This window comes from Pleurodeles waltl, chromosome 3_1 (genome assembly GCF_031143425.1).
Source record: "Pleurodeles waltl isolate 20211129_DDA chromosome 3_1, aPleWal1.hap1.20221129, whole genome shotgun sequence".
In the NCBI taxonomy this organism is placed as follows: domain Eukaryota; kingdom Metazoa; phylum Chordata; class Amphibia; order Caudata; family Salamandridae; genus Pleurodeles; species Pleurodeles waltl.
In genome coordinates this window covers 202,551,961-202,566,231 of record NC_090440.1, presented here as the reverse complement: position 1 = coordinate 202,566,231, position 14,271 = coordinate 202,551,961, and the positions used below count along the sequence as shown (strand labels likewise).

The window sequence follows — 14,271 nt, the reverse complement described above, 5'->3', positions numbered from 1 at the left end:
AAAATGTGGCCAAAAAAACACCTTTTCCTCAGATTTCGGTACTGCAAAGTAATGGAATCTGAGAGAAGCCACAAACTTCCTTCCACCCAGCATTCCCCAAGTCTCCTGATAACAATGGTATCTCACTTGTGTGGGTTGGCCCTGTGCCTGCAACAGGAAATGTCCCAAAACACAACGTGGACACATCAAATTTTCCCAAAGAAAACTGGCCTGTTTTTTTTTGCAAAGTGCCTAGCTGTGGAATTTGGCCCCTAGGGAAACCTAGCAAACCTTTATATTTTTGGAAACTAGACACCTAGGGAAATTCAGAATGGGGTGACTTGTGGGGCTCGCACCAGGTTCTGTTACCCAGAATCCTTTGCAAACCTCAAAATTTGGCAAAAAAACACTTTTCCTCTCATTTTGGTGACAAAGTTCTGGAATCGGAGAGAAGCCACAAATTTACTTCCACCCAGCATTCCCCCAAGTCTCCCGATAAAAATGGTACCTCACTTGTGTGGGTAGGCCTCGTGCCCGCATCAGGAATAGATCACAAAACGGTCAATGTTAGTCCTTACAGGGCAACTGTTGACCCTGGGGTGACCCATTCCTGACGCAGGCACTAGACACTCAAGTGGGATACCGTTTTTATCAGGACAGGTAGGGAAACACTGGGTGGTAGGAATTTTGTGGATCGCAGCATATTCCTGTAGTTTGTGTGACAGAAATTCAAGAAAAATAGAATTTTATTCAACATTTCACCTTTGCAGGATATTCTGGGTAAGAAAACCTTGGGGAATCCACACAAGTTACACCTCTGTGGACTCCCCCGGGTGTCTAATTTCCAGAAATGTCTGTGTTTGGTAGGTTTCCCTATATAGCCAATGAGCCCGGGGCCAAAAATGCAGGTGTCTGCCTTACAAAACCAGGTTGTTTTGTGATAGATCATTTTGATGTCTCCCCAATATGATTTGGGCAGTGGAATTCGGGGCTGAACTAAATTGGGGAGCTCCCAAGAGAGCACTCTCTCTGTGCTTGCCACCACATGCACCTGCTCTCTGGTTTGGGCTAACCCACTATTGTCCCACTACACAGACTGTGCTTGTGAGGGGACAGCAGGACTTTCCTCATTGCCTCCCTCAGAATCACTGGAAGAGGAGTTGTCAAATGGGACTCTTCCAACTGAAAAATCACTCATCACTCCAAGAGTCTGCACCATTGTCCTATCCCTCAGATGCTGTCTCAGTATCTGCTGTCTCAGTCTCTGATCCTACATCAGAGCTGTCCTCTATAACCCGAGTTAGGGCTTGAGCATCAGTCATTCAACGAGACGCCATTGCTGCTACTGGCTAAACTCTCGTTCTAAAAAACTAGTCTACGTAGACAGTCACAAAATTGGTGGTGGGTGTGTGTGTGTGAAGCGTGCAACAGTAAAGGTCTGTCACCTTACCTTTGCTTCTTTCCTCAATCAGCACATTCTCTCAAGACACTCAAATAAACAAAAAAAGACACACTATTACTTCACCTTGTCACAGACCAATCGTCACAGTCTTTAGCGCCTCTGGCGCCCAATCTGACAAACATTATTGGTGCTCCCACTCCCATGACCTCCTCCTCAGATTTCCTCACTACCAACCAGCAAAAGTGCCCTTCATCTCTCCATAGCGCCCCTCGCACATACATTTAATTTGTATTATAGCGCATGTAATGCTGACTTTACTAATCCACTCAGCTATTTACATAAAATACAGATTTGGTGTTTGCAGTAGGCATATAAACCTTCTGAGCTACTTTAAGGCATCAAAACTGCCACTAGACAAAAGTCAGATCTTTTTGTAGCAGAAACATAATCACAAGAGTTACTTGACTTTTTTATTGCTTCCTAAAAGCTACAGTTGAAACGCATCAGTTGAAGTATGTGCATTGCTTTGAAGACGTAAGCTGCAACTGCAAGAAAACTGGTGGCAAATGTATATATATATATATATATATATATATATATATATATATATATATATATATATGTATGTATATGTAAAGATATCACTTTTATATGTGGGTGTGGTTTTCCTGGGGCTCGATCGCAGCCCCCAGGGAAACAACATATGCATTGACAAAAGTGATCGCTCTGTACATACATACTATATATATATATATATATATATATGTAGATATCTATATATAGATATATATATATATATATATATATATACATACATATATATATATATAGATCTATATTTGTTTTTAATAGGTGTATAGCCCCCAGGGAAACCATACAACTATTAAATAAAAGTGCCCCGACATGGGGTAAGCCGTGCTCACGGACAACCCCCTGTCAATTTCATTTATTTTTTAAATTTACTTTTCAAATATTTTTTAACCCCTGGCGAGGCACAATCGCACCCCCTCCAGGGGTAAACTTGCATTTTTTTGAAAATATATGCCCCGGGGGGTGGTGGCCCAATTTCAGAGGAGGCCGACCTCCCGCCCCCCCAAGTGAATTCCCTGATGTCCAGTGGGGTTCCCTGGAGACCGTTTCAGGAAGGCTTTGTTTGAAAGGGGAGAATCTCCCCTTTCAAATGAGGCATTCCTCAAAGGTGGGGAGGTCCGTTTGGGCCCAATTTCCCCCCCGGAGCAGAAAGCCGCCTTATCTCTGCTTCCTGCTACAGTGGGGAAAACAGATTGTGACGTCCGCCCACTTTGCGGCGCGCTGTTGTCACAAAGGGGCAGGTGGGGGGGCGGGCGAATACACAGAAGCTCTTCCGTGTCTCCCACAAGTATTTAAATTAAAAAATAAACCCTCTGGTGCGACAAAATCTTTTAACCCCCTCACTGGTGTCGGCCACTGGTCATGACCCGCACCTGGGAGGTAGTGCAGGCGTCAGCCGGTGGCTGACGCCCCCAATTAAAGAAGTTAAGAAATGCGACCTGGAATAAGCATAGCACATATTAACTAGGGCCATGAGAAATTCATATGTGTCTGTAAAAATTGCAAAATTCTGTAATTGTTAGGTAAAACATAACCCTTTTTTTCACAGACAATTGTTTCAACACGAAAATATCTTGTGGGAGACATTTTCTCCTCAAACCAGTTGCCTTGATAGTATCCCGGCTGACTTTTGAATGCAAAGTAGGGTTTTGCATTCAATTTTCACACATAATTAAGCAAAGTGGATTTTATGACACCAAATGTGGCACTCCCCTATCCTTAATACTGCATAACGCTATAGAATAACATAACTGGTGTATGTGTGCAATGCATATTTACTTGAAAAGAGGTCTTAGAGCAAGGCAGTTGGTGCCTTTTGTTACCCAACACAATGGTCCTCATAAAGAAGAAGAACTGACTGGACCGACAGGATTCAAACCAAGACTCAAACACAGATCAATGAATTTAATGTATACGACCAGTAAGCCATAAGACTCAAAATTAATTCAAAGTATTAAACATCTTGAGCATTACAGCACCAGCTAACTCCATGATATGCATTCAATGAAGCAATCAATCAGGCCATTTATATAGCGTAACAGCTACTCCAAAGAGTGTCCCGACTCTTAGAAAGACTGCAACCACTTCACCACAAATTCAAAGAAATCCCATGCTCAAAAACCCAGTTCAAATAGCCAGGTCTTCCAAGATTTTCTGAAAAGTCTTTTGGACCTAATCTTGCGACAATGGGATAGGAGGTGTTTCCAAGCTTGGGCTGCAAGATAAGAGAATGATGCACTTCCCCACTTCTTACGTCTGATTCTCGGGACATGTATTAGCATGAGATGAATGGAGGCTTCAAGCCAGCTGGTAGTGCCTTACTGTATCAGAGCGATAATGAGGACCTGTACCATAAAAAGGTCTGTGAGCAAGGACTAAAGTTTTAAACAGGATTCTCTCCTTGACCTGCAGCCAATGAAGCACCTTCAAATGCGGAGAAACTGTTGACTGCCTGGGGATCTTTAAGAGTCGCCTGACTGCTGCACTTTGTACAACCTGCAGTTTCTTTAGCAGGTAAGAGGGAAGACCCAAGTACAGAGTATTAGCGTAATCAATGCAAGAGCTGATCAGAGCATGGCTCACTGTTCTCTGTACCTGGAAAGAGAGCAGGCCGAAAAATCTTTTAAGAGATCTTAGTAAAGCAAAGCATGAACCAACTGTTGAAGAGATGTGGGGATGCATGGACATGTGGAGCTCGAGCTTAATACCTAAGTTACAGACCAAAATAGGTGTTGGGGGGAGAGTCAGTCCACTCTGACCAACAATTCAATACCCAACCAGGAGAAAGAAACCCGAACAGCAAGATTTCCAATTTTGAAATATTGCACTGAAGGTTGCTGACCCTCATCCATTTGAAGACTGCTTCTAGACAAATCTTAAAGGCAGTACAGGCTTCAGCACTATCCAACTCCCTAGAAAGCAAGAAGTGTGTATCATCGGTGTATGAAACAACCAGGAGCCCAAAGGATTCAACTAATAGGGCGAGAGGAGCCAGTTAAATGTTAAATAGAGTGAGGCTCAGAGCAAAGCCCTGAGACATGCCAAACTTGAGCTCTTTATGGCCATAGAACTGTGGAGTCATCCATACTACTTGGCTTCTGTTCTCTAAGAAGGAACGAAACCACACCAAGGCTAAGCCTCCCACTCCTATATCTTCTTAGCACTGTAGAAAGATGGTATGTGACACAGTATCAAAGGCCACTGATAGATCTAATGAAATCAGGCTAGCCTGTTTTCCCTGATCTAATGCCATTTTAGTAGAGTCCACCACCTCTACAAGTGCCATCTCTGTACTAAGTTGCAGTCTAAAACTCAATTATGAACAATGTTATAGGGTGCCCTTTTCTAAATAGGAGGTTAATTGGGCATTTAAACAGGTGTTTAACTGGGCATTAAAACAGGTGGATAATTGGGCATTAAAACATACTCATGCTTAAAAGATGAAGCGCATCCACCCTTACACTTTGACAGACGATAGAACATTCAGAGAGGAGAAGCAAATCACTTCCATAAGCACAACAAAGCCAGACAGAATACCCTCTTAGAATGTGTTTGCAGTACACAAAACACCCTGTGAAACACACCAACACACTACGACCAACTGTACAACCCAGCAGCCAATGCTGAAATGGAGAGCCTGTTATAGAATGATGGTAAAATGCTTCCCCCCCCCACATCCTGAAGTTCTAAGGAGCCCCTAAAAGGCTCCTGAAGTTATAAGGAGACCCTAATAGGTTAAAAGATGACTGACAGTTATTCTTACTGATCAGGACATTGGGAACTTGAACCGAGATAGACAGCGTTGCCTCCCACGTCTACCCAACTCTTCTAGCAGGTATGGGCACTCAAAATTCAGACCATGGAGGCAGTGTGAAGAGTCAGGTACAGCACAGCACAAGTGTTACAGTGATAAGAAATATGAATGGCTAGTCCGAATTATTATTTACAGGACTACTGTTAATGCCTAACTTTTAGCCATGGGCAATGTCCTTGACTGGTTAGGAGAAAATCTGTCATACAAAACATAAGATTACATCAATATAAGACAGCATAATAAAACCCAGGAAGCATGACCAGACAATACTGATATGGAAAAATAGCTCCCAGAGTAATACATTTATGTGGTTCCTCAATCAACAAGCAATGCAATACATTTTACTAGTATTTGAACAATAAAAGTATATAACGTGGACCTTATCCAAAAATAAAAATCTTGTAGTCACATATATATTTGAATGGAAGAAGTAAACACACATAGAAGACAACGCAACACGAGGTTAAACAACACAAAAACATGTAGTATGTAGACAAATGTGTGATGAAAGGTCTGCCGTCTAATACAGGTATCCTACTCCATCTACACAATACATCCAAAGTGTAGAGCTACAATATTTTCAATAATCGATAGCAAAATCAGCGTCAGTATTTCAGTCTCAAGTCGTCAATTATATACAAGACCCTACTCATGACAAATTGGCATTCTTACTTTAGTTCAGCTCCATAAGGTTGGCAAATGTGACAAAAACATCAGTCTCCTCAAAATCCATACAGAAAAGATCCACAGGAGGTCTGAAAAAGGACACATAGGTCTTCATAAGAACAAGGGCCGTACATGTTTATTACCCATCATAAAGTTACCGCAGCTATGTTAGTCACTTTGTAGTAGTCAACAGAATTACTCAAGGGAATTACTAAGGTTGTTACACATATAATACTATACATTTTCCATATCAAGTCTGAACAGTCACATTTAATTCCCCATATTAGAGACTCAATCAATCAATCAGTTTTTGTAAAGCGCAACTACTCACCCATGAGAGTCTCAAGGCGCTAGTGGTGGGTATGGGCCTGGGCAGAGTACTTGCCACGTAAAGCAAACACTGAGTAAATAGAAGATTTGCAGTTTTGTATATTATTAGGTCAAGGTTATCATTTATTTTTCATCATATGTAAAATGTATCACACTGGTTGTTGATTGATGAATTACATAAAATGGTATTCTGGAAGCAATGTTTCTGATAATGATACCAAACAAGAGACCAGGATTATTCTCTAAGAGTTCTCCTCCTTTAACAGTGAAGCAGTAACAAGTGCTAAAAAAGTCTTTAACACTGAAGTCTCCTGAGATTCCCTTGATTTTTTGGAGAGAAAATTCTGATTTTCAAGTCAGCTTCTACTCCTCAATATATAATACCGGGTTACTCAACACAGTGTTAACTCATTATTGGATTATTGTATGAACTAAACCAAAACTCACACTCAACGTCTAATAATATTCAAGAATCTCAAGCTCTGCTGGTTGTGCAAAAAAGTGTATGGTACCAACATGGCCTCCCTCATCATTAGGGGGAGACACCCCATGGCCTTAGCAGCATTTTACAATTTTGTAAGCTTGGAAGTTAGGATATCAAGATAGGTGGCATAGAACTCAATTGAGAGTCCATCTGACCCAAGAGATTTGCCCCAGGGTAGTGATGGATCCACAAACCCAGGCTGTTTCGGTGCCAGCAGCTGTAATGGAAACATGGATGGCCTGAGTAGGCACATCACCCAGCTGGGCAAGGAGGCAAAAGGAGTACCCATTGATATCTGTCTGAGTAAAGTCTACTATTAGCCCTCTGCATGCTAAAGATTGGGGAGTTTTGCCTGCTGAGGATAGCCAGCCAGGCCAACAGCTAGCCAGCTTTATCACACTTATTATGGGCTGTTGTGATATAAGCATTATAATCATACATTTTGAGGCATTCCAGGAGCGTGAGAGAATTTTTTTTTTGGCCCTTAGCCAGTCCGGGGAGTCAGGAGCTCCAGTGCGCAGCAGCTCTAATCATTTCAGGAGTGCCTCCTGATGTTTGATATTGATATGTAACTGAGCTGAAACTCCACAGTTTTAGCAATGCAATGTGCACTGACCACTAGCCTGAATATCTCCCATTCAAGTGGAGGGAGGAGGAGACCATGCCCTTGTTTTCAGAGGAGTCGCCTTGAATTGAATCAGCAAGTGACACTTTGAAGATAGGGTCATAAAGAGCCACAGTGTTGAACTTCCAGGTAGGGATATATGGTGTTGTAGCAGCCCATTCTAGTGTCAGTAAAAAAGGATTACAATCTGAGTGGGTTTTCACTAGATATTCAACTTGGGAGACACATTCTGGTTTTTGGGGTGTGGGAAGGAGCATGTAAAGTAAAATTGATAGTTCATGGATGCCCGAATTGTGGCGGGTGAGGGTGGTGAGCCCAGGATGAGTCAACTAAACCCCATTCCACAATTCAGAGGTAGAAAAAGCAAGTGCTTTTGTGGGTTGGTGAGGACAGAAAGGGGGATGTGAATGATCTAGTCTAACATAAGCGATACAATGAAAATCTGCCTCTATTCAGTAGTGCAGCACTGCAGAGGTATGAGGTGTCAGGGTAGTAAGGAAAGTTGCTTGATCACTGTTCAGACCATAGGGATTTGTGAAGGTGATACAACTGCCATCACATTTGCTCCCTAGCAGAATATATTGTGCTTCGGGATCTATAATTTCAGTGTGGAGTAGAAATGAAGCACCTTGCAGTGTCCAGATGAGGACCCTACCCGCCCCTGTGCAAACTGCAAATAGGTGTTAGCGTACTCTTTACCTCACCTCCACTTTTGTAGTGTTATACTCTCTGCTTTGGTAAGGTGCCTTTCCTGTAGGAAAGCAACATGGGCTCTGAGTTTCTTCAGGAATATTTGGACCCTATACCTCAAATCAAAGGATCTACAGTCACCTGCATCTCAAGAACATTAGAATTCCCCCAACAACTCACATATCCCCCACATCAGATAATGTTGGCTGTTGTTCTTAGCGTTATCTTTGAGAGTTGAGCACTGGAATCTAAGCCAGTACACTCTCAGTGCCCGACCCTGAGTCCTCCCCTGATGATGCTCCACTCTCTGTTCACACTCCAGTGGAGCCCAATAAAGCAGGCATGACCAACGCCTGAGTCCTACTGGCACAGACCTGCTGTTATGTGGGAAATGTATCTATGTGGTTCCTCAAGCGCTGTCGCTTGGACCTTCTGGACACCGGCGGAGAGTTGCTTGCTTGGGGCTGCCCCCAGGCTCATAGCTGTCCATCGAATCCCAGGTTTCTATGGGATTGCACGTGAGTCTTTTTAATGGTAAGTAAACTGAAAGAATTCCAGGTGTTACTTTGTGCCACATGAATACCCAGGCATAATGTTAATAAATAGCCCTGTAGATTTTTAATCTTTTTATCCAATTAAAAAGTGCAGCTATGCCATCCAGTTGTACCCAGTCTAGCAGGGAATGAGAGGGCACAGGAGATAAAGAGGTCAGACAGACATTTCCTCACTGCAGTAAAAGACGTCTTCAGTTTTTGTACCAATGAATACATCTGCATCCTCCACCTGATAGAGGCTGGAAGTGTACGCCTGCCAAAGGAGGTAATCGCTATCCCAGAAATGGAGGTGGAATACTAAAAGGAGCGATAAGGCACCATGCGCTGGAGAACAGTGATGCGCCCCTTTGAGTGCAAAGATCTTGTCCAGCCCCACGGGGGCCACAACCTTATGTAGCCAGTCCTCCAGAAAGGAGACCACAGAACCAGCCTTCACAGACTGTCAGTCTGACGAGTCATATGTTGTTGCAACTCACTCTTCCTTCCTAGTCCTCCATTATGTGCTTGAAGATCTTGACATGCTCTGTCACCACAGCTAGTGCTCCTTCACAACAGGCGCCTATTCTGAGACTACAACTTCTACATTGTGAACCCTGTCAGACATTTTTTGTGTGGTTGTCCCTCAACAGGACAAAGTCCACTACCAAAGAATCAACTGTGTGTTCCATTGTCCCTCTATTGGAGCTCATCACTCTGGTATCCCCGCACACATGCTGGGGCACAGGAGGATCACCACAGAGCTTTTGCATGTTGCCCATTGTGGGGAGTAAACAGTGCAGGAGAGTCCCATCAGCAGATTAACACAGAGTGTAACACAGAGTGAAGAGCACCAGTGGTTAAGGAAGGATGAAGAAGGCTCACACAGTCTCAGGCTGTTGTGCCCACAATCACCCCCTGATGTATAGGTGCCTGCTGCAGTGGCTGGAGATAGAGTGAGAAGGGTGGTGTGTGTTAGACTTTTCATCCTTGGCGTGGTCTCCCCTAACTTTTTGCCTCTGTTCCCCAGGTTGTTGATGTGTGCTGGACTCTGAATTTACTATTTTTGTTACTCTGGGCACTTTACCACTGCTAACCAGTGCTAAAGTGCAAGTACTCCTTTACAAAAGGTGTATGTAATTGGCTTATCCATGATTGGCATATTTGATTTACTAGTAAGTCCCTAGTAAAGTGCACTAGAGGTGTCACATAAGTAGCTGTGTAATCATGTCTCAGAGCTGCCACTGCAGTGTCTGTGTGTGCAGTTTTAACTATAAATTCGACTTGGCAAGTGTACCCACTTGCCAGGCCTAAACCTTCCCTTTTCTTACATGTCAGACACCCCTAAGGTAGGCCCTAGGTAGCCCCAAGGGCAGGGTGCAGTGTATGGTTAAGGTAGGACATATAGTAATGTTTTTTATGTGTCCTTTTCACTGCTGCAAGGCCTGTCCCTCTCATAGGTTAACATGGGGCCTACCTTTAAATCTGATTAAAGTGTAGAATCCCTTTGGGAGTGGATAGACATGTGGAGTGTGGGGTCCCTGAGCTCACAATTTAAAAATACATATTTTAGTAAAGTTGATTTTGAGATTGTGTGTTTGAAAATGCCACTTTTAGAAAGTGGGCATTTTGTTGCTTATACCATTTCTGTGACTCTGCCTGTTTGTGGATTCCCTGTCTGGGTCAGTTTGACAGTTGGGCTGGTTGCACCTCACACTAGACAGTGACACAAAAGCTAGGGTGTAGCCTGCATAGCCTGATGAGCCATCTGTGCTAGGAGGGAGGGGAGGAGTCGTCATTCACACCTGAAAGGGCTGTGCCTGCCCTCACACAATGCAATCTCCAACCCCCTGATGAGTGTCTGTGGCCTGGCCTGGGCAAGGCAGGATTTCACATTCAAAAGAGACTTTACTTTGAAGAAGGCCTACTTCAAAAGAGAAATTGGGTATAAGAATGGGCACCCAAAACCACAGATGTTAGAAACCCTTCTGGAAACAAGAGGAACCTCTACCTGGAGAAGAGCTGAAGAGCTGAGGAAGAAGAGCTGCTCTGCCTGTGACTGTGCTTTGTGGAGCTATCCTGCAGTTGCTGCTTCTGCCAGAGTAAGAGGGCAAAGACTGGACTTTGTGTGCCTTCCATCTTGAGAAGAAATCTCCAAGGGTTTGATCTAGAGCTTGCCTGTTTTAAGTCTCAGGGACAGCAAAGACTTCTCTCTGCCAGCACCTGGAGTCTCTAGAGAGACTCCTACTCTGCCCTTTGGTGCCCATCCTGTTCCTCGGACCCTGAAAGGAGAAGCTGGCAGCCTAAAGACAAGGAAATCAACGCGCAGAGCGCTGTGCGGGGAAAAGATTGACGCAACTTTGATCAGCGGCTGAAGAAATGACGCGCCGCCGGCTCCACAGTTGAGAAACGACGCTCGCAAGAAACGCGACCGGAGAATCGACGCATGGAGCAGGAGAAATGACGTGCAGCATCGCTGACGGAGGCTGGAGATCACAACCCGCGCTGCGGGTTTTTGGGATCATCATGCGGCTGGATTTCCGACTCAAATACCGTTGTGCGTGGAAAAAAAACTCAAGGCCTGCCCGGATCCGAGAGTGCTGACCGGATTGACGCACTACTCTCCTGTGGAGAGAAGAAACAACGCGCCCGACCCGGTGAAAGGAGAAACGACGCACGGTCCCGCTCGTGAGTGGAATCAACGCATCGCAATCCCTTTTTGACGCACTCACCCGTGCGGGTTATTTTTGACGTGCCCAAGGTACTTTTACACGCTGACAGCGTTAGTGTGTGTTTAAAACTACTTAAAGACTCTTTTTGCATTTTTATTGATAACTTGACTTGTGGATTTTTGTCGTTTTGGTCTTGTTTTGTTTAGATAAATATTTCCTATTTTTCTAAACTGGTGTTGTTTCATTTTGTAGTGTTTTCCTTAAATTACTGTGTGTGTTGGTACAAATACTTTACACCTAGCACTCTGAAGTTAAGCCTACTGCTCTGCCAAGCTACCAAGGAGGTAAGCAGGGGTTGACTGAGGGTCATTCTCTTTTACACTGACTAGAGTGAGGGTCCTTGCTTGAATAGGGGGTAACCTGACTGTCAACCAAAGATCCCATTTCTAACAGTGTGTGACGCTGCCTCAACAGCAGCAGCGGACTCAAAGAGAATACAGAAGCCAGTCGCAGAATAATGAGGAATCCCAAGTCCTCAGCCATTGGAATGGGTGAGTGAGGTCATTGGCGTGAGAGACTCCCCTTGGTGACATCTCCAGCACTACCATCAGGCATCTCTCGAAGGGTCGTGAAAGTGCCCAGTAGTCTGCAAGAAACAAGGAAGAGAAAGGGAGAAGAGGGAAAGGAAGCAGAAACAGCAAAAGCACTCAGGCTCTCCAGAGGGGGTAGCAAACCCTGTTGCGCACTGGATTTGAAGCGGGTACAACCAAAATGGTCAAAGAAGGTGTCTTCATCCAGGCTGCATAGCAGCACCCACGCTGTCCTATGAAATTCCCTTTGGCCACTGTGGAGTATGCCTGCCCAGTCCTGTATGCACTGCGACGTCAAAAGAGGAATAGCCCCAACGGTCGGAGGTGGGGGCTGCATGGTAGCAGTAGCACTCCCAAATGCCAGATAGTCCACTCAAGGCCACCCAGCACAGCTAGCAGGCCAGACGTGGTCCCTTGTAAGGCAGCCAGGACATATCTAGCCATCAATGGAGTGTCCAAAAAGAGAACAGTCTAATGCTTCTGCCGCAGTGGGATCCAGCAAGGAAAAGTTACAATAATCGAGGGGTGGGGAGCACGTGGAAATATGGGCTAGCTCCCAAGCACCAAAGGATCAGCACTGGACTAGCCAAAGCAGGGTGCAGGGCGGGAGTCGTTCTCCACTGTGCAGCAGCCTCCATCTTGTGCAATTTAACCGGCCTCAGCTGCTTCGCGAATGAAGCCCACAGCAGTCGCAGTGAAGCCCCAGTGCAGCCTTGGGCCCTCAGCAGGTATGGTCATGAATTGCACCAGCAAGTCCCCTCCAAATGCATGTATGCAGGAAAAATCAGCGATGGGCCCCGGTGAGCGGAGGAGCTCCAATATAAGGCTCCTCACTCCGTGGCAGAGTGCCACCCTCCAAGATGATGCTGTTAGTTGCAGTTCAGTCTTCTTGTCCAGAGGTATTTCTTGGGGGAGGGGGGGACAAGGCATACTTTTCTCCCAGTATCCTTTTTAGGTTGTCACAGGTAGCCATTGCTAGACATGTTTTCAGGTATGCTCCCTAAGAGGGGATGTTTAGCTCTTTTCCACAGACAGAAGAGTGCTGGAGTAGGTGTCTGGTGTCCCATAGATTGAGCAGACGTAGACTAACCAAAAACAGAAAGAAGAACTGTTAGACATGTCCTCCTTAGGGTGGCGTTCTACCAAACGTTTTGGCTTACGCCTCCTATTTGCTTTTCTTGGCCTTAGGACTCTGTACACTTAACCACTGCTAAACAGTTCTTAAGTGTTTGTGCTCTCTCCTTTAAACATGGTGAAATTGGCATACAACCAATAGGCACATTTAATTTACTTTTTACGTCCCTATTAAAGTTGTACTGCATGTACCCAGGGCCTGTTAATTAAATGCTACTATTAAGCCCATAGCACTGATTGTGCCACCCAGTTTAGTAGCCCTTTAAACCTGTCTCAGACTTGCCATTGCAGCTTGTGTTTACAGTTTGAAACTGTCATTTGGACCCGCAAAAATAAACCTTTGCCAGGCCTAAACCTTCATTGTTAATTCATATAAGTCACCCTTAGGGTAGGCCCTGAACAGCCCATAGGAAAGGAAGGATGCTGTGTATTTAAAATGGCAGGTATGTTCTTTTAAGTTTTACATATCCTTTTAGTGAAAAACTCCTAAATTTGTATTTCACTACTGTGAAGCCTACCTCGCCCAAAGGGTAACATTGGGTTACCTTATTACAAGTAATAAGTGAAGTAGGTAAGATTGTCATGTTTGTTCTCTAAAGAATGGTAATTTAAACCCCTTTTTAATAGTGTCTTTAGATTGTAGGTCACTGTTCTGTAAATGCCACTTTAAGACAGTTAGCTTGTTCTTGTCTCAAGAATTTAGTGCCTACAGCCTATGTCCTAGGTCAAATGACTAGTTGCAGTTGGCCTTTGCGTATTACTCCCAGACAGTAAGACGAAGGTGAAGGGTAGGTGTTGGCAGGACAGGCCATCTCTAACTTGATGGGGGTGGTGTTGTCATCTAAAACACTTACAAATTACAAAAACTCTGCCTCAACACACTCATAAATGATTTTGCACTAGTCTTTCGTCCCCCCCAAACAAGCTGCAGTGAGGGCAGGGAGGCAGGAAATTCCAGACACGTCTGTAGAGGAAAGACTCTAGAAGCTTCTCCCACTTCAAAGTGGGCACCAGCTATAACTATTGAACCCTCAGATCCAACTCTTCAGGATATTTCTGTACCTATGGAAGACTCAGGGTTAGGGATGCTGTGCTGCTCTGATGCTTGCTGCAAGAAGGACTGCCCTGCTTCCTCACTCCCTGGGTGAGAAGGACTGAACCTGCATCTTGAACCCAGGACCACAAAGTGACTCCAAGGGCTAGTTGGCTGGCCTTCTGATCAGAGTCTAAGGGACAGAAAAGGCTCCAATCACCTTGAACCCTGT

The 14,271-nt window shown here is 44.6% G+C and overlaps 1 protein-coding gene across 15 annotated transcripts in view; it reads right to left on the bottom strand.

The window, feature by feature from the left end:
- The window catches only part of LINGO1 (leucine rich repeat and Ig domain containing 1), a 3,157,620-nt gene that overhangs the window by 1,483,118 nt on the left and 1,660,231 nt on the right, over positions 1–14,271 (bottom strand). For 6 of the 15 annotated variants that reach the window (XM_069222181.1, XM_069222186.1, XM_069222183.1 and 3 more), the window contains one exon: positions 5,958–6,040. The exons of the other annotated variants lie outside the window; for them this stretch is intronic. The gene's annotated coding sequence lies outside the window, so the exon portion shown is untranslated. The remainder of the gene's footprint in view (positions 1–5,957; positions 6,041–14,271) is intronic. 15 annotated transcript variants of the gene reach the window in all.